Source organism: Lepidothrix coronata, unplaced genomic scaffold, assembly GCF_001604755.1.
Source record: "Lepidothrix coronata isolate B3197 unplaced genomic scaffold, Lepidothrix_coronata-1.0 Scaffold98, whole genome shotgun sequence".
In the NCBI taxonomy this organism is placed as follows: Eukaryota; Metazoa; Chordata; class Aves; order Passeriformes; family Pipridae; genus Lepidothrix; species Lepidothrix coronata.
The window spans coordinates 1936724-1961171 of record NW_016690278.1 but is presented as its reverse complement, the minus strand read 5'-3'; the positions used below and the strand labels follow the sequence as shown (position 1 = coordinate 1961171).

General features: G+C 42.2%; 1 protein-coding gene and 1 long non-coding RNA gene across 3 annotated transcripts in view; both read left to right on the top strand.

The window, feature by feature from the left end:
* The window catches only part of NRG1 (neuregulin 1), a 453259-nt gene that overhangs the window by 72317 nt on the left and 356494 nt on the right, over positions 1-24448 (top strand). The window lies entirely within an intron of this gene.
* LOC108501010 lies at positions 11816-13688 on the top strand. The gene is made up of 3 exons (XR_001876112.1): positions 11816-11929; positions 13268-13371; positions 13658-13688. It is a non-coding gene; the product is annotated as an uncharacterized LOC108501010 (long non-coding RNA).

Genomic DNA, 24448 nt, shown 5'->3' with positions numbered 1-24448 from the left:
CACTGGAGACAAACTAGAGGGCTACACAGTTGGTGTGGTTCAAAACGCATTTTCCGTATTAAATATTGACTTTGTTAATATGGTAAGGACTAAATTTGCATGAGCACTTTCAGGTCCTCAGATGAAATGACTGTTATTCTCCCTGCAACCATCATCACCAGATGGTAGCTTTAAAGTCTTATTTGGTATGTAAATATTTCAAGGTCTTTCCAAGTTGTTTGGGTTTTTTTTATTTTTTATTTTGTGCTTTGCAGGGTTCTTTTGCTTTGTTTAGGTGTAAATCGTGGAAAGAAGCAAAAGAACTTTTAAAATCTTGGGTTGTTGGTTAAGAAGCACTAGCAGCTGGTAGAGGTTTATTGTAGAGATACTCATCTGCATAGACTTCGCTCTGCAATTGGGGTGTATGCTACAGATGAATACATCTTTTCATAAAACATCCATTCTCCATGTTTCTGACTTTGCTCTCCTGTACAGTAGGCAGAAGTATGAGAACTGCTAGCAGGGTGGCAATAGAAAGCTGGGGCCTTTTTCCCCCATGTGCTTTTGGTCTGTGTTGTTTTCAGATTGTATTTTGTGATCTCATTTGCACTCCTTGCGGAACACCTACTGCAGTTGTGCTTCCTCTTCTGCAGTGCAAGCGTGTCTTTGGGGAAATTCAAAGGAGTTTCAACTTGTTGTATGTCTGAAGTTAAAGTCTTTGCTCCTGCACATACAAGGGACCAGCCCTCTGCTAACAAAGGCTCCTCAGTTATATGTTACTGTTCTCCTACAACCTGAATTCCAGTAAGTTCTTTGTCTGGGTACTTTAACCACACACTTAGAACACAGGGATTTCCTTAATGTGCGTTATTTGGGCTACAAATAGCACCACAGTGTTCTTCACCTTGGGTTTCCACCTCAAATAGCACCACAGTGCTATTTGTTATCCACTCACCTACAATGGGCAGAGGATGCTGGAGGAGTGAAGGAATTATGTAAGCCTGTTTTGAAATGCTCTTATCAATGCAATTAATTTTTTCAAGTTAATTTTTTTGCTGAGGATTTTGTTCTGTACCAGTTGTGACCTATTCATCGGTTGTGGTGGGCTCTGAGGAGAGCCGTCAAGCACCCATGAATTAGTGGCATTCTTAGCTTTACACACGGACAACATATATCAAGGCATTTCAGCCTGCAACCACCTTTTCTCCTCACGACATGACGGTGCTGTCTGTGGAGGAAAAGCGTGGTGGTGCCTTGATCCAGGGAGGAGAATGTCATGAAGCCCAGTTGACTTGAAGGAGTTGCTATGGTAGTGCTGCAGTCTCAGCTGTCTCTCTAGATCTCTAAAGGCTGTTTCTCAGCCCTGAACACTCTCAAGTTTCGGAAATACACGTGCTAGCTCTGCTTTCCATAGGAAGGCTGTAAAGTGAAGGTGTCTTTCTTGTGATAGCAGAGTTGTCACAAAGATACATATGCTCTTTCAAGTTGCCAAGTCATTTATACTCATGTCAAAATCTCAACGAACCTTTGTACACCATTAGTGAAAAGACATCCTCTGGATAGGCTGCTGGGTTGTAAAGGTGCTGAGCTATTAATAACACAGATTTAGACAGATTGAATCTAGACCTTCGATCCCTCTACATTTCAGACTTTCACACGAGAGCAGCAGCGAACACAGGTCAGCAAACAACCCCATTTCTTCCACCAAGCACTTAATTACTGTAAAGCTGTTTTCTTTCAAATGCATCCTGGATCTTTAACACAGCAGTGAAATAAAGTCTAAGCTGAAATGCACAGAATAGGGGGAAGAAGACAGGGAGGGGATGAACATATGAGGCAGCTTAAAGATCTCTGCTTTTTATATCTTGGAAAAGACCATCGGTATTTTATACACTGCATGGAGAGACACATTTTGCCCATGCTTATATGTGTGCTTTTGCTGGAGTTACATGGGATGTAAGTTGGCTGAATCTGATCTTGCATTGCAAAATCACTTTTTCTGGGAAACACAGTATAGTTAGAAGACCTAAGGAGGGCTTAGTTTAGGAAGCATTCAACTAATTTTTTTATTTCAGAAAGAACATGATTCTCTGCGCTCAAAGTCTCTTTTATGTTCCTTTTAGAAAGAGACCAAAAAAACCCAGCAAGTATACTCTGCTGTAGTTTACTCAGCATATACTTTTCTGCAGAGGCTTTGGGGTAGGTGAACTCTATGCATGACTAGATTCTTGATTTGCTGTAAGGTTTCGCAAAAAGGAGTGGAATAACACAAGGTGACCTATCCACTCCTGCTTTTTGTGAGCTGACTGTGGCTGCCTCAGCACCACGCCCATATTTTCACTGGAGCTGTGAATGGCTAGTCTGTAAATGAAAGGATCAATAATTATCCCTTAAATATCCCTTAAAATAAAAGACGGCTGATCTTCTGTCTCTCCCCTCTCTCAGATCTGGCCACAGTACCTGTTTTACACACAGTTTGCCTGATGTCAACAACCCCCAGCTCCCGTGTCCTTCTGCAATGATGATGTTCATGCAAATGTGTTCAAAACAGTCCATGTAGGGAAACTTATGTTCTTGCTCATGTTCCCTGGTGAGCTGTACACACATATAAGGAAACTTTCTGTCCCTTGAAACTTGCTGGCTTAAAGCCAAAAAGTGTCCTTCCAGATCTCTCAAAACTAAAGTAAACTAAGAGAACTACTTCTGATATTTTCCCCCACCTTTGTATTTTGGGAAAGTTTTTTTTTAATTCCCCACAGTTTAAGTCACAATTCAAATTTAGAAAGTCACTGTGTTCTCTATTATCCCCAAAAGGAAGTGTTCTTTTGGATTTTAGTGTGAGACTCTAACATGATAGATTTAGGCATTGCCAATAAAATGCAAGCTTGTCATTCTTATAATAATTTCAACAAAAGTAGATGACTGAATAGGAGATCATGAAGATTAAAAAAAAATATTGAAAAGAAAACTAAGAAACCTATTACACTTCTCACTCCCCCTTATCCAGGGGCAAAGCAGTCAACACTGGAGATAATATAAAAAAAAAAAATGCACTCATAGCTCTGCCAAATGATATGTGCACATCAACACTGAAAGGTGTGACTCCAGCTAGTTTATTTGTTGATGATCTGGGGGACATATCAGGATAGGACTCAATGTGGATGGGGTTTTCCAGGTCCTGAGAAGGTTTTATAGGACCCATACAGTTTTCTGTGCTGCAGCTAACCCAAATCTTGCTCAGGAGTTGTGATAACATCTTCCTCTAATTTAGACATATTCTTACCCAGCCTAGAGCAAAAATTAACAAGAGCAGATGGCTGGACAGTGTGAAAGAACTAGTGCAGACTCTGTCCACAATTTCTTATAAAGGAGCATAGAGCCTGGAACAAACCACATTTATCAAAAAACAATTACTGGTTTTGCAGGAAATCCATTGCATTTCAACTAATAATGTGAATGTGATGCCCTGTGCTTGTATAACAGTATGGTATAAAATTCTGACACGTGGTAAAATCTGCCTTGGGTTTCATGGGAGAAGTGTTGCTATGACAATTTACACCAGCTAAAAATATACTCATGACTGCTTAAAAGTCAAGCTAGTAAAAGCAATATTCCCATTCCAACACAAAAATGAACAGTTTATTGGAAGTTCAGTAACAGGTAATTCTCAGGAAGATACTTTGACCTTGGCTTATATTTTTGCATTTAGAGAATTTCATTTCTGCAGTGAAGAGTTAGCAATTCAGAGATGAAGTTATATAGAAAATATTTAGGGCTTTTATGGCTTTTCTGTGGTGAACTGCATGTTACTGCATTTGTAAATGTTTTTGAGCACATGAAGTGCTGCCTGTGTGGTGATCACTCCCAGAACCCAACAATACAATGATGTTGCTCACAAAAGTTATTTTGTCAGGGCTGTTGAAAGATGTGATGTGACTTTCTCAAATAGGCAAGCAAAGATATGGCTGTGCAAGTCATTATATCATGTCCAAACAAGAGGTCTGCAGGAATAGTTTTTCAAATGTCTGTCAGTATTTTTACAGTACCATGGCCTGCAGAGTAGGCTGGAGTTCTGGTTCCTAAATAATTTTTTCAGTTGAAAACACGAATGAGGATGTGGCAGGTCACACATACACCTCCTTCTTGTCACAATGTTTCTTGTACGTGGGTATCATTCACTTGTGGAGAAGGCAGAGTTTTTACTTGGTCTCTCTGGTGTAGGTAAAACCAAGTATTTTGGAAGGCAAGCAGTATTTACATGGCCCAAATTCTAGCTCAAACCCTGTGCCTCAGTTTGTTGGTGGGTGGGCATAGGTTTTCAGTCCTTAGATGAATCACTATTGAGGGCATCTGCCTGTCTCTGCTGAATGCCAGGAGACAGCGCAGTGCCATGCCAAGCAGTGCTCCACTAATTTGGGATCCCTAACAGTGTTTACATCATGAGACCCTGTATTTCACTGCAGGCTTTAGCTTTCCAAAGATTTGCTAAGAGCACACGGGATTTCCCACCACCTTTTAAAAACACAGCTCACATCCCTAGGGCTGATTCATTCACATTCATTCTCCTTTCACCTGCACACTCTGGTTTTATCAGCTAAACCAAGGCCATTTGGAACAGACAGTCATTCCAGTCTCAAGGGCCACAGGAAAAAGCCTTCAGTTACATGCAGATCCCAGACCCTAATGTGTGACCTGATGGAGGTGCTTCTGTTACAGGCTTCTGAATCAGATAACCAAGACAGAGAAATCCTGTAACTATGCACAAGATAATTTTAGTGAAGCTTTTTAACATTTTGCGTGTTTAGGATGGGTAATAGGAAAAATTTCTTCACTGAAAGGGTGATCAAGCATTGGAACAGGCTACCCAGGGAAGTGGTGGAATCACTGCCCCTCTACATATTTAAAAATTGCGTAGGTATGGTGCTTAGGGATATGGTTTAGTGATAGACCTGGCAGTGTTGGGTTGATGACCCAGTTGGACTTGATGACCTTTGAGGTCTTTTCCAACCTTATTCAATGATTCTATTCTATGAAACTCACATAATAGTAACTGGAAGAAAGTAAGCCTTTTGTTTTTCTGCTATTAAGCAGTAAGCATATGCTAAAGAAAACAGAGAAATACAGGTGAGAATTGAATAGAAGTGAGTCAAACTTGAAAGGCTCAACTGTTCTGCTCTCTGGCTGAATTGTGAGGCAAAATTTCTCAGAAATCTGTAGGAGAACAGACCAAATTATTAATAAAGGTAGGCATTATAACCAGAGTAGTCCTTTTGCTGTAATCCAGGTCAACAGTCAGATGTTTGATGTTGACTTCCCTTTTTTTCTGTGTCTTTTGAATTGGGGTACATGGAACTCAGCTTGTGGTAACCTGCTTAGTGCATCCAGTTTTCAAATTATTATATGGATATAAAAATTTGCCAGAAGAAAAATTCTTTTTCTTGAAATACTTGGTATTTATCAGGAAACAATTTGAAAATAAGTTCACAGTACTTGCACTTCTGTTTCATTTACTGCAGCCAGAGGATGGAATCTGATTTTGAGCAATTTTGATAGTCTTCTTGATTTTATCTGAGTATCAAATCAATCAGGAAAATGAAAGCCTCAGTGCTTTCCTTGTTTTCTTTTTAAACAGATACGCTCTCGGTTCTATAGAAGTTGATAACCAACATTCTTTATTTTCTTTCAGCTTGAATTTGTCCATGCATTCATTACTGAGGGGAGTGATATGCTTAGTTGTGTGCTAAAGCCAAGCCTGGTACATTATTTTGTCCTTACAAGTCATTTTTCTTCATGTCTACAAGTACTTGTAGACTAATGTCTACAAGCACAAGTACTTGTCATGGCTGGTTGTCCTTCTGAGGCAGAGCTCTGGTTACACATGTGGGCTTTCTCCAGAGGCCACGTAGAGTTTTGCACTGCAGTGCTGAGTCCTCAGGTCTTGTGTATTCTGTAGTTAGCTTCAACTTTTCACATGCCTTTCCTGCACATGGCAAAGTCCATGATGTGTTTTCATGCAGTCCACAATCCTGTCCACAAATGCTTCCTTTGCACTCACTCATCTGGCAGGGTTTGTCGTTCCCGAAGGATAAAAGGTTACTTAGTGCTGTCAGTGTGTGGATCTAGCTGCCAAGCTGTGGGATGGATGTTCTAGCACAGTTTGGGACCTAATCCTTACTCAGTAGTTTCTGCAAAGTAGTGTCAAAGAAATACGTGCATTGTTATAGGTTTCGAAAAAAACAAAGGAGATTGGAGGAGAGGAAGATGAGACAAAATAGTTCATGAATCTAGACACTTTTATTAAAAATACGCAACAGAGCAGTGGATAACTCTTACAGAGGCCTGTCACTATGACAAAATCAATTATGTTTACCGTTTGTTGGGGTGGCTGGATGAGGACACGCTAGTCAGGCACAATACAACCTTCTGTCATTGCAATCCATGTAATTTCCATCTTCTACCTTCCATCACTACCTTCTATGTCCACTGCCACATTAAGAAAGTAGTTATATATTTTCAGTCTAATTGTCTATATAAAGCTCTTCATGAGCAAGGCGGAAGGATTTTAAATTAACCCAGCTGGACTTGGAATTCCCAACATAAAAAGAGCTGTCACTTGCTCTTACAATGATGATCATATCCCTATTACAAAGAATACCTAAAATTTTCATGTACTCAGGGAAGGCCTTTGATGTGAAAAAGAAAAAAAAAAAAGTCAAGGAATTTGAGTGTTTGTGTCTTTTTTTAATGAGTGTTGTTTTTCAGTACAGGCAGTAAAGTTTGTAAAGAAATAAGGCCAAATCTTGGATTTATAAAAGAGAAGAGATAGCACTGGGTTACTTAGAGCACTCTGAGGCTGTCAGATGCTGGTGCTTCATAGTTCTGTATTGGAGAGGTCCTTAAATACTTGAGTTACAGATTTTCTCATATATTGGTATTCCTAACAGTGGGAGCTGCCTATTGGTCAGCCTGGAAAACAGACTAAGTGCAAGCATACCTTTTGAATGCCTGAATGCTCAGAAAGCCAAGTACTTGGTGTTTGACTGTGCCTCAGAGGCATAAGGAAGTGTAACTCTTCTTCCCCTTTTGTTTTCCTGCTGGAAGAAAGTCAAATCCCCAGGCTAATACACTGTGCTGCTACAGGGACACTGGCAGCACAGGGAACTGTCAAAAATGGAAAACCTTGAAACTCTGAATGGGGCTCCTGACTGCTTGCATGTCTTCATGCAGCGTGTTTTCTTTTACTTCATATTGCCTTTTAATGCAGCAGAAAGGAATAAAGTAAATTATTTCAAAAGAGTATTGTAATTTTATTGCCTTTTTTTTTTTTTTTGTATTGTCTTGATGATCTGAGGTAAGTAGCTGGTACCAGCACCACAGGAACCCACCAGTATAATCCCTCGAGGTTAGGGCGGTGTTTGAGAAAACTCAGTGTATATATAAATAGAATGCATTGCAGTCCCACGAAACTGAAGCCTGTCAGCATCAGTCTAGAACAAATCCTTATATATTATAATGTCAAAATTTAAGTACCACCATCAATTGTATAGGAAGGTAGGGCAGAGAACAGAGTCTCCAAAGTATTTTTCTTGCAGGGTAGATTCCTTTTACACTCCAAGCTTTTTAAACTTACTCTTATTTCTAAACATGCTAAGGTGTTAGAGCTCAGGTAGGCCCTTTATGGGGCCTAGCAGTCCTGTCTTGGTATCTTTTTGTGTATTTTTGTGTTGCTTTTGTATTGCATTGATTTTGCTGCTGTGTCTGGTGGTAGAAGCCATGTCTGGAACTGCTGGTGCTAATGCAGAGTTCAAGAAATGCTTTCACTACTTGGAGTGCAGGTGTATACTTGCAAATCCAGCCTGTCTGGATGCCTGGAATAAACATGCAGAGAGGGGAAATGATACTATGATGTTGAGAAAGTCGGGGTGAGTTTTGTTATATTCACTGTTCAGGGCAAACATAGAATTGCAGGCCTCTACACCAGTGAGAGGTAATGAGGCAAAGAGCAAAATGAGAAACCTTGCAATAGGAGGAGAAGATTGTCAATAGTTGTTAGGAAGTGGAGGAGTGGGAAGGAGCAATAACCCTTTTGACTTAGGCACACAAGAAATCAGCAGCCTGGGAACACCGACTGTTGCCTTCCCTGGAAAGAAAAAGGATATGTATTTTTGCATTGCCTTGAAGTATGCCATGGACAGCACTAAGGTTAGTGATGAGTAACTGTATGACTGGGGCTCTGGAGGGGAAGGGAAGTCACAGCTTTGTTCCCATCATGCCTGCAGACTCTGTAGCCAGGCAGTTCCTCTCTTCCCCAGTTTCTGGGACAAACTCAACTGCAGTTCAGTTTCCTGATGAATAGATAGCCCCTAGATCCCACTGCTATCCTTAGGGGTTTGTGTGGTGATAGGATGCACTGGTGTAGTTCTCTCTGCTGAGGTCCTTGTGCAATGCTGGGAGCAGAAGGTGAGAGTTTACCTGTGGTTTTGAACACTGGGCTGGATCTTCCAAGACCGATCTTGCCTTGGTGAATTACTGGTCAAAAGGCAGACAGCACCCTGTCCAGGTGGATCCAGTGTAGGGGAATACGCTATTTCTCTGGGGAAATTATTCCAGTGGTTGATCTCATTGTGAAAACTTTTACTCCTGTGTCCAATAGGAATCTCCCCACAAGTAACTTGTACCCGTTGCCTCTCGTCTTTTCCATGCAAGTGTTTTTAAAAAAGGAGTCTCCATCTTCTTTGTAGACACACTTTAAGTACTGGAACATGGTGATAAGGTCTACCCTAAACCTTCTTTTCTCCAGGCTGTGCAAACCCAGCTCTCAGCATTTCCTCCATGGTAGGCTTCTCAGTCCTTTGATCATCTTTGTGGCCCTTCTCTGAACCCTTTCCAGTCTGTCCACATCCTTTTTGTTTCGTCCAGCAGGGACCAAAACATAGCACAATATTCAGGGTGTGGCCTGACAACACTGAGTAGAGTGGGATGATGATTTCTTTAATCTCTGCTGGTGATGCATTTTTGATGGAACCCAGCATCCTGTGGGCTTTCTTTGCCACAGCAGCACACTGTTTACTCCTGTTGAGTTTATTGTCCACCAGGACCACCAGGTCCCCTTTTCATAGAGCTGTTCCCCAGCTGGGTAAATCCCAGCCTGTTCTGTACTCCTGGATCATGTTTTCTTCAGTGCAAGACCTTACATTTGTCTGTGTTGAACTTAAACCATGTGCTGTTTTCTTCTTCTCCATGTAGATTTCTAAATGGGCTCATCTCCATATCATTTGTTAAGTTTCCAGGGCTGCTGTAATCTTTCACCTGGTGTAGATCATGAAAAATTGGTGTTTAAGCGTTTCCTGTTCAGAAAGGGGTGTTAATTTATAAAGTCAGAAAGTAAATTTTGGCTTCATTAAGCATTTTAAAATTAGGATCCATTGCCTTGATTTGCTTCTGACAAGGGCTGAGAATTGTTCCAACTTTCTTCTTATTCCAGTGTTTAACAGAGATGTATGCATTGGTTGCTATTAGTTAATTATTTTCTTTTAGAGTAAAATAGATTTATTAATGCATCTGACTAAAAGGGGCAACCTCTGACACAGGTTGGCCAGTACTTGTGGAGTAAGTATTTTAAATGAAGAAAAAAGCCCAAAGGATTTGAAGATGATCCTTTTGCATTCTGGTGTGCAGTTCTCACATCTCTCCCTGGTATTTGGCAGCGCTGGTATGAACAACAATGTGCCAATTTGTGAGGAGATCTTTTACAAAAACTAGGATCAGAGGTCTAATAGCCAGCCATTTCAACACGGTGTTATTGTTCTTACTGTATTTGAAGATGAATAATTGCATAATAAAATATGTTAGCACTGAGAGACTGAAACTGTAGTCATGGGAAATGTGTACACTGTTTTTCTTAGATAATGCCACTATGGTTCTCTGAAATAGTCTCTAGAGCTTCAGTTTGATTAGATTTATGTTTTCACATGTGCTTTTTACTTCTAAGAACGCTGCAAGTTAACAACCCTGGCATTTATTATCATTACCAGAATTTATTTTTTTTCCTGTCCTTTTAAAACAGAGATTGTTGCAAACCCTGTGAAGACCTCCATAGTAGTGCAGGTCAAACATCTCCATTGCAATTACTCACATGATGCAAATTACCCCTATGGTGAGTTAAATATGTACTGTGTTTAGTTGTCAGTCTTACAATTGTTACAGCTCTCCCACACTGCTAATCAAGACAGGAAAAGTGTCTGACATCAGTAGCAATGTAGTGTTAATTTATCATTAAGTACCACTGTAGTGCTTATTATTTCCTCGATATTTGTTAGTACTTTCCTTGAGTAAATATTTGTGAGAGAGAGAGATCTGTGGGTGAAGATCTGCCATTAGCTGACAGGTCTTGTTGGCTAATACTGCAGGACAGCATGGACACATTTCCACTGTGGTCTCAGCACCTCCTCTTTATTCAGATCAGTGTGAACATCACATGTAACAGACTGATTACCTTCTCATGACAGGGAAGATATTCAGAACATTGAATTCTTTTTACCCTACCTTTGTTCCATGAAAGTGAGAAGTGGGAAATGTGTCAAGAAAAGAACAAGTTGACACCAAGTTTTTAAAATAAAATCAAGTAACAGAATTTTCTTGAGACTTTGACAAATCTGCCAGCCTTGCATAAAACTGTCAGTTTCTTGCAGAGTCTTCTCCAGCAATGATACTAGATGAATAGAATGAGAATAAATCACAGAGCCCTAGCAATCCAACCAGGGCTTAGTCAGCAATGAATTTAGATTGTTGCTTTAACAATCAAGATTTGGCTGTCAAAAGCCCTTTCTCTCCTTTGTCAAAGCTTATGAGTGTTCAACTGACTGAATATAGCTTAAACTAGTCATCGACTGTTCTCCCTGAAAAGTCGTGCTCCAACACCTTGACACACTGAATGCTGAGTAGCTCTGTTATCTGGGAAAATAAAATATGTAGAAAAATAAGCTTTAAAAATCAGTCAATTCTTTTACCTTTACTGCGAAAAAGTTTGGCATGGTGTAAAGCATCTGACTTGAGTTATGCTCCACATCAGCAGCAAGCTATTTGCTCCCACATTAGAAGAGCTGGGGAGGATTAGCTCACTTTGTCACAGATGAGGTCAGACCAGCTGATTGTCAGTGGGCCAAGTACAGGTCAGAGCAGCCTGCTGATAGCACCTGTCTTGATGTTGGCAGAAACTTGTGGCTTTGCAGAGCCCTATTTTGAGAAATAGCTTTGATTGCCTCTCTTGATACTTAGAAACGCGACAGAGACCCATAACTAGCAGACGTGGTCACTGGTGTCTGACAAAGCACTTTGTGACAAGAAGCAAGAGGATCCAACAGCACAGGCAGCACCAATTCAATGCTTATCAACGGTTTCCTGCAGAGCAGAAGCTAAGGTTCAACCCAGGAAAATTTAGAGACCTTGCCAGGTGATGTAGGTGCTGCAACAACACTGGCAGCAAACCTCTTGAGCTTCAGCTGGACTTGGGAAGGGATGTCCTAAAGCCCCTTCCCTCCACACCTGCTCCAGCACGCAGCAACAGAGCAGCGCTGCCTGACTTCCCTCCAGCAGCACTGCTGAGCAGACCAGCAGGCAGAATGGGAAATCAGCCCCAGTCAGTGGCCCCGAGAGATCATCACCAGAGACTCCCAAGGAGGACTAAGGCCATTGAATTCTGAAGAGAAACACAGCATTGACTGCCAAGGCAGAGCAGGTAACACAACGGGCATTGTTGTGCAAGAGACATGATTTCACCTCACAGAAGGTGAGTTATTGACCTGGGGGTGGCAGCCCAGCTCTTCTTAGGGGTGGCCAGTTGGGCAACCAAAACTGAAACCAGCAGCTGGAGAGTGCAGCATGCCCCAAAATGCTCTGAAGATAGTAAGCACCCTCGTAGCGCTAATACAGTAATCACTTTTTTTACCAGGTATGTTCCTAAGTGAAGAAGTAATAATTTGAACAATTCAAGCTGGTAACAGGCAGGAGTCTCACAGCATGTTAAAGTCTTGGAAGTCACAAGTTACAAAAGCATCACTAGTTTACAATCTAAAGCACAACTTGCAGAGCCAAGTGCACTATAAAAATACAGGTATGAAGGCAGTCTGATGAAGTAAAGGAAATTTTGCTTATGCCTACGCACGTATAACAGCATGCTGCACAATATGGCAAAAAGGATTAAATGCTTTGGGGGACACTGGGTTGCATTATCATATTTTTGCAACAATTCATCTTTTATGGGTTCTCTATACCTCGGAGCATTGATTCCACCTCTCCCTCTTGCCTTCTGCCACTTCCTTCCTGTGCATTTTTGTGCACTGCTCCATGACAAAATGCTGCTTAAGAATTGGCCATATTTGTACTGCAAAGTTGTATCCTCACAACTTTACAGTCAGCACTGATAGGGCCTGCAACAAGGTGAGAATTCCTGAACTTGAGTGATGACAGTGTGACTTTACTGACCGGGGCAAAGCTGTGAGGCACATCTGGAAAGGTACTGGACAGCTAGTATTTCAAGTAGGTGCCTGGTGTCTCTGAATCTAAGCTTAGAACAGTTTCCAATGTACAAATATATGTGTTTTTCTTAGAAAGCAATAAATAGAATTGTACTTTACAATGGGGTTGTTGGCTGTGAGCCAAATCAAAGAAGCAGAGACAGGCAGTGAGGTGTATTTAGTCACACCCTCTTGCACTGACATCAGAGTTTACCCAGCTTCGCATAATTTCTGCTTGATGCAGCAAACTATTTTTCATACTGTTACGGTAAGTCAGCCCTGAAGTTCAATCCTAAATCCAAATAGTTAATTATGTGAAAAGGCCTATTAACTTGAGTAAGAGGACTACTTGTGCACAGAAACCTGCACAGAACTGGGCCAGGTGCTAAAAGAGGAAAGCTGATCATGTTGTTTCGAAGGGCCAAGACTATAAAAGGTCTCCATATAGGTTTAAATTAATTCTCCTCGGGAAGCAAAAAGTTTCAATTTCTATGTTAGTGATAAGTCCCTCTTCTTTATAGTCCATCATTTATATTCATTGGCTGCAACAGACTGGAATATGTCCAGTTTTCCTTCTATACAGAGTAAGATTCTATTTTCTCATTGTGAAAGGATTCCTGTTTTCAGTGAAACCCTCTGTCACTTCCTTTATTCACCAGCATGCGGTTGCTTATTCACAAGGGTTGTAAGTTTTAATGAACATTACTTTTTGTTCTGTCTCAGCCTGTCAGAAAAGTTTAGTAAACCTTGTGCCTTGTGACAAATGCATTTAGCAGCTGGATGGAGCATATGTGCAGTGTGCTCTCTTTGGAGAAGCTGTCTCTGTGAATTACCGAGTTGCAGAACAAAAACATCTGGCATTCCCTTGTGAGGAAAGGTAAGCATGGATTCCTTATTGCTGGCCAGTCCTAGCAGGGATGTATTGGGTCTGGCTGAGCTGGAGTTCATTTCCCCACAGTAGACCTCACAGCGCTGTGCTTTGCATTGGCAGCTAGAAGGGTGTTGATAACACACTGGTGTTTTGGCTACTGCTGAGCAGGGCTGGCACAGCATCAGCACTGTAACATTCCTTCCTCAGTCGGGGGCAAGATTCTGGGAGGGGATACAAATAGGCCAGCTGACCCAAACTGACCAAAGGGATATTCCATACTTTATGACATCAGCTCAGATATGAAAGCCAAGGCAAGGAGCAGGAAGGAGGGCATTCATTGTCTCCAGTGGCTGCCTGCTGAGGAACCATGATGTATGCTGAAGCCCTGCTTCTCAGGAGTATCCGACCGTCGCTGCTAATGGGAAGTAGAGAATAAACCATCTTATCTTTCACTTTACTTTGCTTCTACTTTAATAAACTACCTTATCCCAACCCATTTTTCATCTTGCTCTCTCCCCGTCCGGCTGGGAAGGGGAGTGATAGAGCGGATGGGTGGGCACCTGGTGTCCAGCCAAATTCAACCCACCCCAAGGGCTCAACATTTAGCTTCATCAGAAGAAGGAGTTGGGGAAGAACAGCATGAATCATGTCTTCACCCTGTGTACAGAGATACAGGACGAAGAGGCAACAGTCCTCTCATTTCCATTCCATATGTTCACTGCCTGGACACACCATTGTCTTCGCTGTGGCATGGCATCATTCCAGGTTTGCACCCTCCTGTGGTACAAAAGAGCTAGAGTGCACTCACTAGGACCTTCTTTGCACCTAGGAAGTGCAAAGGGTAGGCTCTTTGAACATGTGCCTGTGGACCAGACACAACACAACCATAAACTCATGCTCAAACAACTACCTGAAAGGAGGCTGTAGCTCCCAGGCTTGGCTAGGAGTTTAATACATAGATATAGGGTTCTTTAATGCCTCAAGGTAGAGTCAAGAGAATAAGCCACGGGCTTGTTCCCAACGAATCTCTTTATGAATTTATGGGAAGAAAAAAAAGGGAACTTGGCCAAAGTTCAAAAGCACACCACACAAGCTAGACAAAAATGTTCCACCACAGTACTGTTAATCCACAGCACTTAAGTCAAGATCAAATAAATCCCCAACACTTAAGACAGCAAAGTTCAAGAAGTATAGACAAGAAGGAGTGAAATGACTAACCAATTTCACTTAACACCTAGGAGCAGATACTCTGAGTCCTAGAGACATGTCCTACCTGTCAAAACGCAGTCTGCCTTTTATAAGACAGAATTTGTTTGAATATTTGAAACTATTCAGAATAACAATAAAAAGGGATCAGAAGAGGGGTAAAATGTTGTGCTTTAGGATAATTATTGTGGTGTTAATGGTACCTTAATGACTATTTGTTTTTTAGACAAATTATCTCAAAAGTGTTAAGTCTTATATTAAAGCCTAGAGGTACAATATGATTCTTGAAGATACATACAAAAATTATTTTTTTTTCTTTTCCAGGTAGTTTTCCCCCTGATACAACACGGAATTTCTAAAAATAATCATAATAAACAGAACCAACTGCTTTAAATGCTAAGCAGTTCTCTAAATTTAGGGTATTGTAGTCAGTGTGTGTGTGTGTTCTTTCTCTCCTAAATGATGGCACAGTATAGAAGAATAAGCCAGCATCTGTTAAAAGAGTGTTCATATTTTCTGATGCTGCAGTTTTCAGAAACCACCAGAAAACAGCAAGAGCAGCCGGATACATGGATGTCAAGTGGCTTGAAATAGTTGAGTGCCTGTTGTAAGGACAGTTCTGTTGCACCTGTCATTGTCCACGGGATTTTTCAACACTTTTGTTTCCCAACAAGATTAAAGGTGCTATGAGACATGAAATATTTCTGTAGAATATGGGATCTGGGTGAAGCAAATTTGTGGATTATTATGAACTGGCACTAGAACAGGCAGTTAAGAGATATAGCTATCCTGGGCTTATCCTGTGTTTTCATAATGGGTGGTTACATGTCCTCTCTTCCTCTCAGTGACAGATAATTACACATAAATTATACAGACCTCTAAAATAAATCTCCCAAAACTATCTACTTTATTTCAAATATTTCAAGATTACTCAGTACTCTAAACAAGAATGAAAGGAGTTCCTCCATCAGTGCCTTACATTTTGGGAACTTTGGTCCAAATATAGCGCATCACATTAGTAATTAATATTGCTTAATATGCATTATACGTATCCATAACTCAGGTCATCATAAATACCGTATTTCCAAACAAGGACATAATTTCACCTGGAAGTTTTGTTTACATTCCCTCCTTGGGTTTTTTGGGGTTTCATAAGTGAGGAACTGAGTGATGCTTTTCCTATGGTGGGATCATTTGTCTCTCCCACACTGAGCCTCAGATAATCAGGTTGGATTAAAGCTGCAGTGCTCAGTGCTGCAGTGTACCTTCTAGTGGCAATGAATCAGTCCTGCCTGTAGGTACTGCACCTTAAGGCAAGTGTTCACAGAACTGCCTTTTTAAACAGTTCCCCCTGTATTTCTTGAAGGCTGGTATGATAGGAAAATGCATATATTCTGTCTGGTTACAATGCTTCTTACTACAAGCAACACTTTTCAGCTGATTTGGTCTTCCCATATTGCAGATTTTTTCACAGAAAAGAAGTGCAGGTTTTGAAACCTGGTGTGTTGAATTAGTCATTGGTTCATTTTGCCATGCTGTAAGAAGTACAAGCAGAGTCATTAACAGCTGTTCTCCTGAAGTGTTCTATGCTAAAACATGATTAGTGCACATTCAACATTTTGAGTCTTGCCATCGTATGCAATTATAGAAATGACAGTGGACAAGTTTCAAGAATAGCAATGATGTAGTGCAAGAGTTCTGGTCCATCATAATAATAGTTTCAGCCACAACAACCCCATGCAGAACTACAGGTTGGGGGCAGAGTGGCTGGAAAGCTGCCCAGCGGAAAAGGACCTGGGGGTGCTGGTTGACAGCAGGCTGAACATGAGCCAGCAGTGTGCCCAGGTGAAAAGGCCAATGGCATCCTAGTCTGTATCAAAAATAGTGTGACCAGTAGGAGCAAGGCAGTGGTCTGTACAGAGCACCTTGAGTCCTGTGTTCAGTTCTGGGCCCTTCACTGCAAGAAAGACATTGAGGTGCTGGAGCACGTCCAAAGAAGGACAACAGAACTGGGGAAGGTTCTAGAGAATAAATCCTATCAGGAGTAGCTGAATGAGCACAGGTTGTTCAACCTGAAGGAAAGGAGGCTTCTGGGAGACCTTATCACTCCCTGCAGCTCCCTGAAAGGAGGTTCTAGCCAGGTGAGGGGGTTGGCCTCTTCACCTGGACAATCAGTGACAGGACAAGAGGAAATAGCCTCAAGCTGCTCCAGGTGAGGTTCAGGTTGGACATCAGGAAGTATTTCTTCCTGGAAAGCATTGTCGAGCATTGGAACAGACTGCCCAGGGAGGTGGTGGAGTCACCATCCCTGGTGGCATTCCAAGAAACAACTGTGTGAGGCACTTATTGCTATGGTCTGTTTGACAAGGTGGTGGTCAGTCAAAGGTTGGACTGTGTGATACTGCAGGTCTTTTCCAACTTAAATGATTCTGTGATTCTGTGATAATTAGTCAGTCCTATCTAGTCTAGGGTTTTATATTTTTGAAAAGTACATTTTATTAATCTGATAAAAATAAGCAAAATGGTAAATATGAAATAGATTAGTAACAACAGCAGTAGAAAGAACAAAAACAATATTGCCGTAAGAATGAATGTAATTCTGAAGACACCACTTCTGAATCTCTCTGGTGCTGTCTGAAAGATAGACACAATTTAAGCACTTAAGAGACCTATAGAAAATGGAAGAAAAGCAGAGCTGATACTGATCAGTGTCAACAGCAGAGCTTTGAAAACTCATCAAACCTAATCTGGCATTGGCATGAGAAGGAATGGGATAGCAAGCAGTGAAACATACTCATGAGGTTTTGTGAGCAGTGCCAAAGCTCTCAAACCTGTCCTGAATTAAAAAACTCTACCTCAAAAACTTCATCTGCTCTTACAAATCTGAATATTTTAGTGAACAGGGATGCTAAAAAACCTGCCTCAACATCCTTCAAATGCATGCATCATATATTCAGACTATGCTGTCATCGAATAATAAAACTGATTAAGACATGTGACAGTGAAAATCATCAATCACATCTAAGGGAACAAATGGTTGCACAATAGGTGAGGGCAGCCATCCTAGATTGTTATCACAAGTGTTTGTGAACCCTACAAATAAACATGTTTGTATTTTTCCACTAATGTAGGGTTGGAGAGTTTTTATTTGACCCCAGGTCTCTATGAGGGAACATCATAGTGATGAGTGCATCACTATGTTCCTCTTTCAGTTTAAACCATCAAATAATCGAGATTGACCTCCCTTTTGTAGACAACCCTTGCAAAAGTGAGGTTGACAGGTTGTATTCAGTAGGTCTTATGATCCATCACTTTAGTTTAGAGCTGGGATTAGATGAGAGGCTTTCCAGACTGCACGTGCTAAGTAATGGTTTGGCTTATGGTAAGAGTGCGAAAAAAGCTTTTTAGCACTAGCTGTTTATGTAAACATTTCTGTTGCAATGCTCAATTTGCACTCCTCCAAAGTGGATTAAGTTGAACAGCTCAAAGGCATTTTTCGGTGAAATTAGATAACACATAAAAACAATTAGTGAAGAATAACGATGGCACATTAAATTCACACCTGAGCTTGTTTGACAATAAATTCCCCGTGTTGACAGGTCCTGAGAGGACAGATCTCATAAATGGATTGTACACATAAAGTGTGGTGTGATTGCAGTAGAAAGGCAGCCAAACAGCCTTGGATGCTCAGTGGAAGCACAAGGGGTTATGCTAGAGAGCAGCAGAGCTTTTTTTTGGCTAATTAAACAATGAAGGAAGGGAAGTATAAGACTGGGGCAGTGTTGAAATAGCAATATCATCTGGAAAGCTGCTTTACAGAGCATTGACTGATGTCACCAAGATGCTAACATATAGACTCCAAGATTTAAATGTATTGAGGCATCAATTCACAGAGCCTTGCAGTATCTGATCTGTTTACAAAAGTGACCCCTTAAGGCGCTCACACTTTTTAAAAAACAAGTGACCAGACCTTTGTGGTACTATCATTACACGTGTTAAGGAAACTTCCCAGTCTGACCATTCACAGGGCTCTGGCAGTCACACTCCAAAGGTCAGAGACCGTCACTGCTGGGACTGAAGCCTCTTTGCAGGAGGTGAGGCTCCAGTGAGCCCACGGGTGCCCCCCTTGACTCCCTGCACACCCCACTCACACAGTTAGACCAGGTTTCCTGACCAGTTTGACCCCTAGTTTCCCATAACAGAGTCTTTGGTGTCTTGTTCCATAAAGCAATTTATTCACGGTGCAGTAACACAGGAACAGCCCGAGCTGGTGTCTCCAAGCCCTGAACAAAGACACCTCTGGGGTTTTATACCCCCACAGTCCAAGCACACAGAAGTCTCCTCAGCTCCTGCTCTCAGTGTCCATTCATCTGGCTGGTGCCCTCTGTGCAAAAGCTTGGCAGTTCACAGCCTCCTGTCTCTCTGGGCTCCTGCCCAGAGCACAGTCTGCATCTTGAACTGCAGTTTGCAAACCGAGCTACCTGCCCTAGATGTATTCCTCAACATCCATCCTGTGGAGGCAAGTACCAGAGTCCTTTTCTCTCCCTGCTTCAGCTGCAGTTATAGTCACAAAGCTCAGTGTGGCTTGCCCTGCACATTCTTGAGAGTAGTGTTATGGGTTGTGCACATGTGGAGGCAGTGGCCCTGGCAAGCTGTGTGAACTGTCTTGCAAAGCACTGCTGCAGGAGAGAGCTCTCTGCAGCATCTTTCTGACTCCTGAGCTTTAGCTGTGTTCTCTCAGCTGCATTCAGATGGTGGTCTGTGAATTCAGGTTAGCTCTTACAGGCCTCTTATGCTTGGATTTTTGACCTTTCTTTGTCTTTACTTGTGGTTTAAAGCCATTTTAATAACTCAGTCTCAGGTTGTGTCTTAGAAGAACAATGTTTGTCATGAAGGCAATCCCCAGTATGGTGCTGCTTTGGATGATTTCCCAGTGGAGATTTTGTTTGCTGGCAGTGGTCCCTGCCACTGTGCTTCGGTTACTTGCTTTGTAGGCCCAGGTCTGTCATACCCTGAAAGTAAAGCACAAGGCTGACCAGGAAGAAATGATGGGGGAAGTGGGTGAATGCACTGCCCCTCACATCATCTGGGATGGGAGGATAGAACTCATATACTGAGAGATTTACGGTAATCTGACACTTACCTGAATCTGGACAAACAAATGCTTCCTATTTATAGCTGAAGCTATAAATTAATTTCTTTGTCAGTACTTTGAATTGCTTATTACAGCAACACCAGAGGACTTTGCTGAATTCAGAAAGTAGATGTTTAGATGGGCAAATGGGAGGTGGACTGAGGAAAGCACCTTCAGAAAAACATACCCTCAAAGCAATCTTCTCAGTCACACTCAGGCAGCACTGCTGCACACAGGCAGCGTTGTGGTACACGGTCATCCTTACTCGGGAGAGCAGCTGCTTTGTCCTCTCCATTTGCTCAGTTACTCCCCTGCAATTCTAGGCCATGCTTTTTGTATGCTTTATCAGTCTTGCTGCCCTTGAACCATAAATGTTTTATGTGGAAAGGCACTGCTCTGGGAGAACAGGGAGGTGCTTAGCAGAACTGTCATGCTAAACAGTCTGGGTGAGTCCAGGACAGAAACCCACAGACTGCACTGTGGAGCTGTTGCTGAAATCCTCTGCCTTTTTAAACTGTAGCACCTGCTTTAAAGGGAAGGAAGGTCCATGCACGCCATGCAGGCATCACCCACACACAAAGGATCTGGGCTGTGCTAGCCCAGAGGGATGTCTGCAAAGACTGTCCCTGTTCCTGAGGCTGCACTTCTGGACAAGATGCTGCAGGAAACAAGAATTTTGGGCTCAGCATTTGCTCTAGACCAAAAATGTTCCATGAGACACCAACCTTCTCTTCTGGCAGGCGTTTCTCAGATTTTCAGGTCTGCTCTCCTGTAATTTGTTTTCATTTTCTAATGAAATCATTGCGATGAAATGAGACAATCGTCCCATGTGGGATTTGAGTAAGTCAACTCATGCTTGCCATTAATTAGCTGGGTTTCAGTTCTTGATTTCAAAGTATTAAAATAATTAAGTTTGTATGAAGGTTTAATCACAGAAAGTACCAGAGTCTTGCACTCAGTAATGTCAGTAAGAGTCCCACGGGACAACATGTTCCCAGTTAGCTGCCTCCAAACATTGCTTCTGGTGATGGTCTAGCTGGTCTGCACTGGTAGTGCAGCTCCCACTGGAGCACAGATCAGAGCCCTTAAGTCATCCAGTCATCAGTCCTAGGGAGGCTACATCACCCATACCAGAACTACAGCTTATAAATATTTCTCAGAGTTGACCTGCAAGACTCTCACAGCTCCCCATGTAAGCTCTGAGGCTAGTGTAAAAGATAAAAAATGGGAAGGGCACCAGTCAGGAAATGCACTTGTGGAAGCACACAGTGCCAGTTTAATTGAAAGTCTGAACTTGAACAAATTATTTCTTTACATACATGTTAGTGTGTGTGAATCCCACCCGATGGAACGATCTGAGTCTCTTCAAAAGTCTTTGCCAATAGCATCCATCAGGGAAAGTTCAGAATCTGCCTTTAAAGTTTCATTTGCAGCAGCACTGAAGTCATTACTGGTCTAAAATGGCACTGTTCTGTGTTGAATAATGGAAGCCAATAAGCAGCCATTAGACAGAAAACATGGCATTTTTCCAGGGCTGGCACAATGAGTTTGAAGGGGCTCACTGTGAACATTTTGGAAGGAGAAATACTTCATTAGGATATTCTTCTTCTCTCTACTATATAAAGAAGAAAGATCTTTTTTGTACTTACAGATGTGTTAAACCTTCTGCCTTCTGCCAAGCTATTCCTTGAGGAATGCCTTACAATGCTTTGTGTTGTGTCCTGTCCCATGACACAGTTTTCTTGCATCCTTGCTGACTGACATGCTGCCTTTGCTGCTCAGCCCCCACTTTCTCGAAGTGAAGAAGAAATGGATAAGAGCAGTATGTGTTCCGGTGTTCTTGCCACCCCGAAGTCTGTGCAGATACTCAGTTTGCAAGGCATTAGCCCTCAGTGGACTACAACTCTCCTGCTTCACCTTGCAGCAGCTGCCTCAGCTGCTTAATGCCTTGGCAGGCAACACACATCACTGCCAAGTGTTGCATTTGCTGGGCAAAATCAGATGTCAGTAGCACTGACCGGACAGACTGAGTTATAAAGTGCTGCAGACTTTGGTTTGATAAATGCTTAAGGGTAATAGGCAGGGAGGATAACTGGAAATAACTTTCAAGCCCAGTACCCATGGGACATGAGATATCTTAGCTGGATGCTTTGACAGTGAGTTTCCTAATCCAGAGGTGGCATTTCCTATCAGTTGTTCCAGAACCAAACTGAGCTGAGCTCTCATGGCATTACAGCCATGTTTGTGGTACATCCTGAAAACAGGATGTACCTGCTGGCCTGTGGCCACAGCTTGTAGCTTGCCTGCCTTCTTGAACTTACAGGTGGTTGAATCTCCTTGCAAAGGACCAATCTGCCTAACTTGCTGAATAAATCCTATTCCAAAGGAACATGTTGGAGTAATGTTTTCTACCAAAATAGGGCTGTTCTGAGTCTGTTTCCTAATGTTGTTGTTGTTGTTGTTGTTGAGATCCAAGCTAGATTTATGCCTGATATTTCAGAAAACTTCTTGTGCACAGGAATGCTGGATTGATGAGTTGATAATCAAACTCAGGTTTCCCAGGTGTCTGAAAAGGCAGATAAGTGAAGTCCTTACATGCTTACATAACCCTTGCTGTTTAGCTTTATTTTCTTCATCCCTGCGACAGCATTTTTCTGATCCTCCCCCTCTTTTTCTGGTACAATTGCTTTTTCTTTATTCCTGAAAAGTTGGAGTGAAAATTACACTATTTAGGTCTTTAATCCATGGAGTAACTCAACTGATTTGATGAAACATTTCCTATTACTCTCTGTGGACTTAAAAGCAAATTCTCGCTTTCCTGGCACTGAGAACAGAAGGTGAAAGGCACTCTGACCTCAGTTGCTGATAGATATTGTAACCGTCTGGTCCCTGGAGCTGGACCTGCTGTCAGCCCTGGGCTGAGAGACCCAGATGGACTGCAGAGGTCTGCTGACAGGGGAACTGAACAGGAAATACCGTGAAAAAGATGTCTGCTGTGACTTCGGCAGGGAGTAGGTCAGGCTTTCTTCATACTGAAAAGTGAGCGATGGGAGATGCTTTTCACACAGAGCTCTCCAGTGGCCCTTAAATCTTCTGCTAAGAACCATGCCTTTGCCAATCTTTAAGTATCATAGAGGGAATTTATTGTTATGCTTGTTTCTCTCAGACGAAGCAGGAGAAATGTTAAGGAGGATTGTCCTACTAGCTGACAGTTATTCATTTCTTGAGTGTTTTGAATTCCAGATCATGTGTTTATATTCTCAGGCTGTATTATTCTTCCCGTGGTTTTTGAGCCCTCCTCATCTTTTCTCAGAAGGGTTTCCTCTTAAGCTAAGCCATTATCAATCATAGAAAAATTAGCATAACACAGTAGCTGTGCAGCTCATTGCACATCTAAGACAGGCACCAAAAGCTTTTTCCCATGGACCAGCAGAGCTGAACTTTTTCCTGAAGAAAAAGATGTTGCACCTTCAAATGTTCTGTTTCTCTGCTGGGGGTGAGTCATGTCACAGCTTGGATATTCACAGCTATCCATGGCTTGGATAGCTCATCCCAAGAGTGCTGTTCTCCCTATAACTTCAGCAAAAGACATTAAAATGCATTATGTTAATAGCAGTATCTGATAAATCTGCTGCAGATAGGCAGAGCTGCAGGGTTTAGCCCAGCAAATAGGCTGGCTTCAAAGAGCTGTAACTATGAGGAAAACTATAACTCTGAGAGGATAAAATCTATGCAAAAAACCTGCAGGTAAAGAAAAAGCCCTTCTCTCTCCTATGCTGTGCAGCCTTCAGGATAATGAGGATATGGTTTACTTTGTCTCTTCAGTGGCTGGAGTTGAAGCCATATGCTGAGCCCCCCTCATCACTGACCAGCAGCCCAGCACCAAGAACGGGGTGGGCTGTGCAGAGGCCGCGTGATTTATGCGCTCCCTCAGTAACTACCAGCAGGAGCCATACAGCAAAGCCCTGCACACTTAGGCTGCAAAAGCAACAAAGGCAAAGCCACAGGCACAACAAGGAGGTGTCTGCCAGATGCAAACATTAGGGTCTGGCTGCGGGCCTGACCCAGAGGCAGTTTTGAAGCGCTTTGGTCCTCCTCTGTGTTCTGATGAGAGAGCAGACTATTCACTTTTCTCTAACTCTGGGACCAGCTATGAAATCAAGCTTCTCACAGGAGGTGAAAATACCACCAGCATTTCACAGCAAGACTTTTGGTGTGCAGTAGACAATGGTGGAGTCCTGCAGGTTTCCTGTGCGTGTCCTTCACAAGCAAGCTGCGGTGTAGCAGGAGATAGGGGATGAACAATTCTGGAGGCTGCCAAATCCTGTTTGTGTCCTGTTTGGGAGAAATGTTGCCCACATTGCCAGCCCAGTCTGTATCACTGCCAGGAGAAGGCACTCAACAGCTCTTCTCATAAACCTGGATGATGACAGCTACTTTTCACCCAGTAAGCCTGTGCATGTAATTTGAACCAAAAATGGGCTTTTACTTAGCAATCTTTAAACAGAAATTTTATCTAGCTCTTTACAGTTGTTGTGGCCAATAGTCACTGACAGATGTCTGAATAAAACCAGGAAACAGCAACACAGCAGAAGAGTGGGTGGTGCATGTGGTCCCTTCTGTGGCCAAGTTCTATGTGTCACTTCAGTGGGGGGGACCGAGCCTATACTGTGACTATAAATTGCACACCTCTGCTTCTGTTTTGAATTATCTCCATATGGGAGTGAAGAGATACTGAAAGCT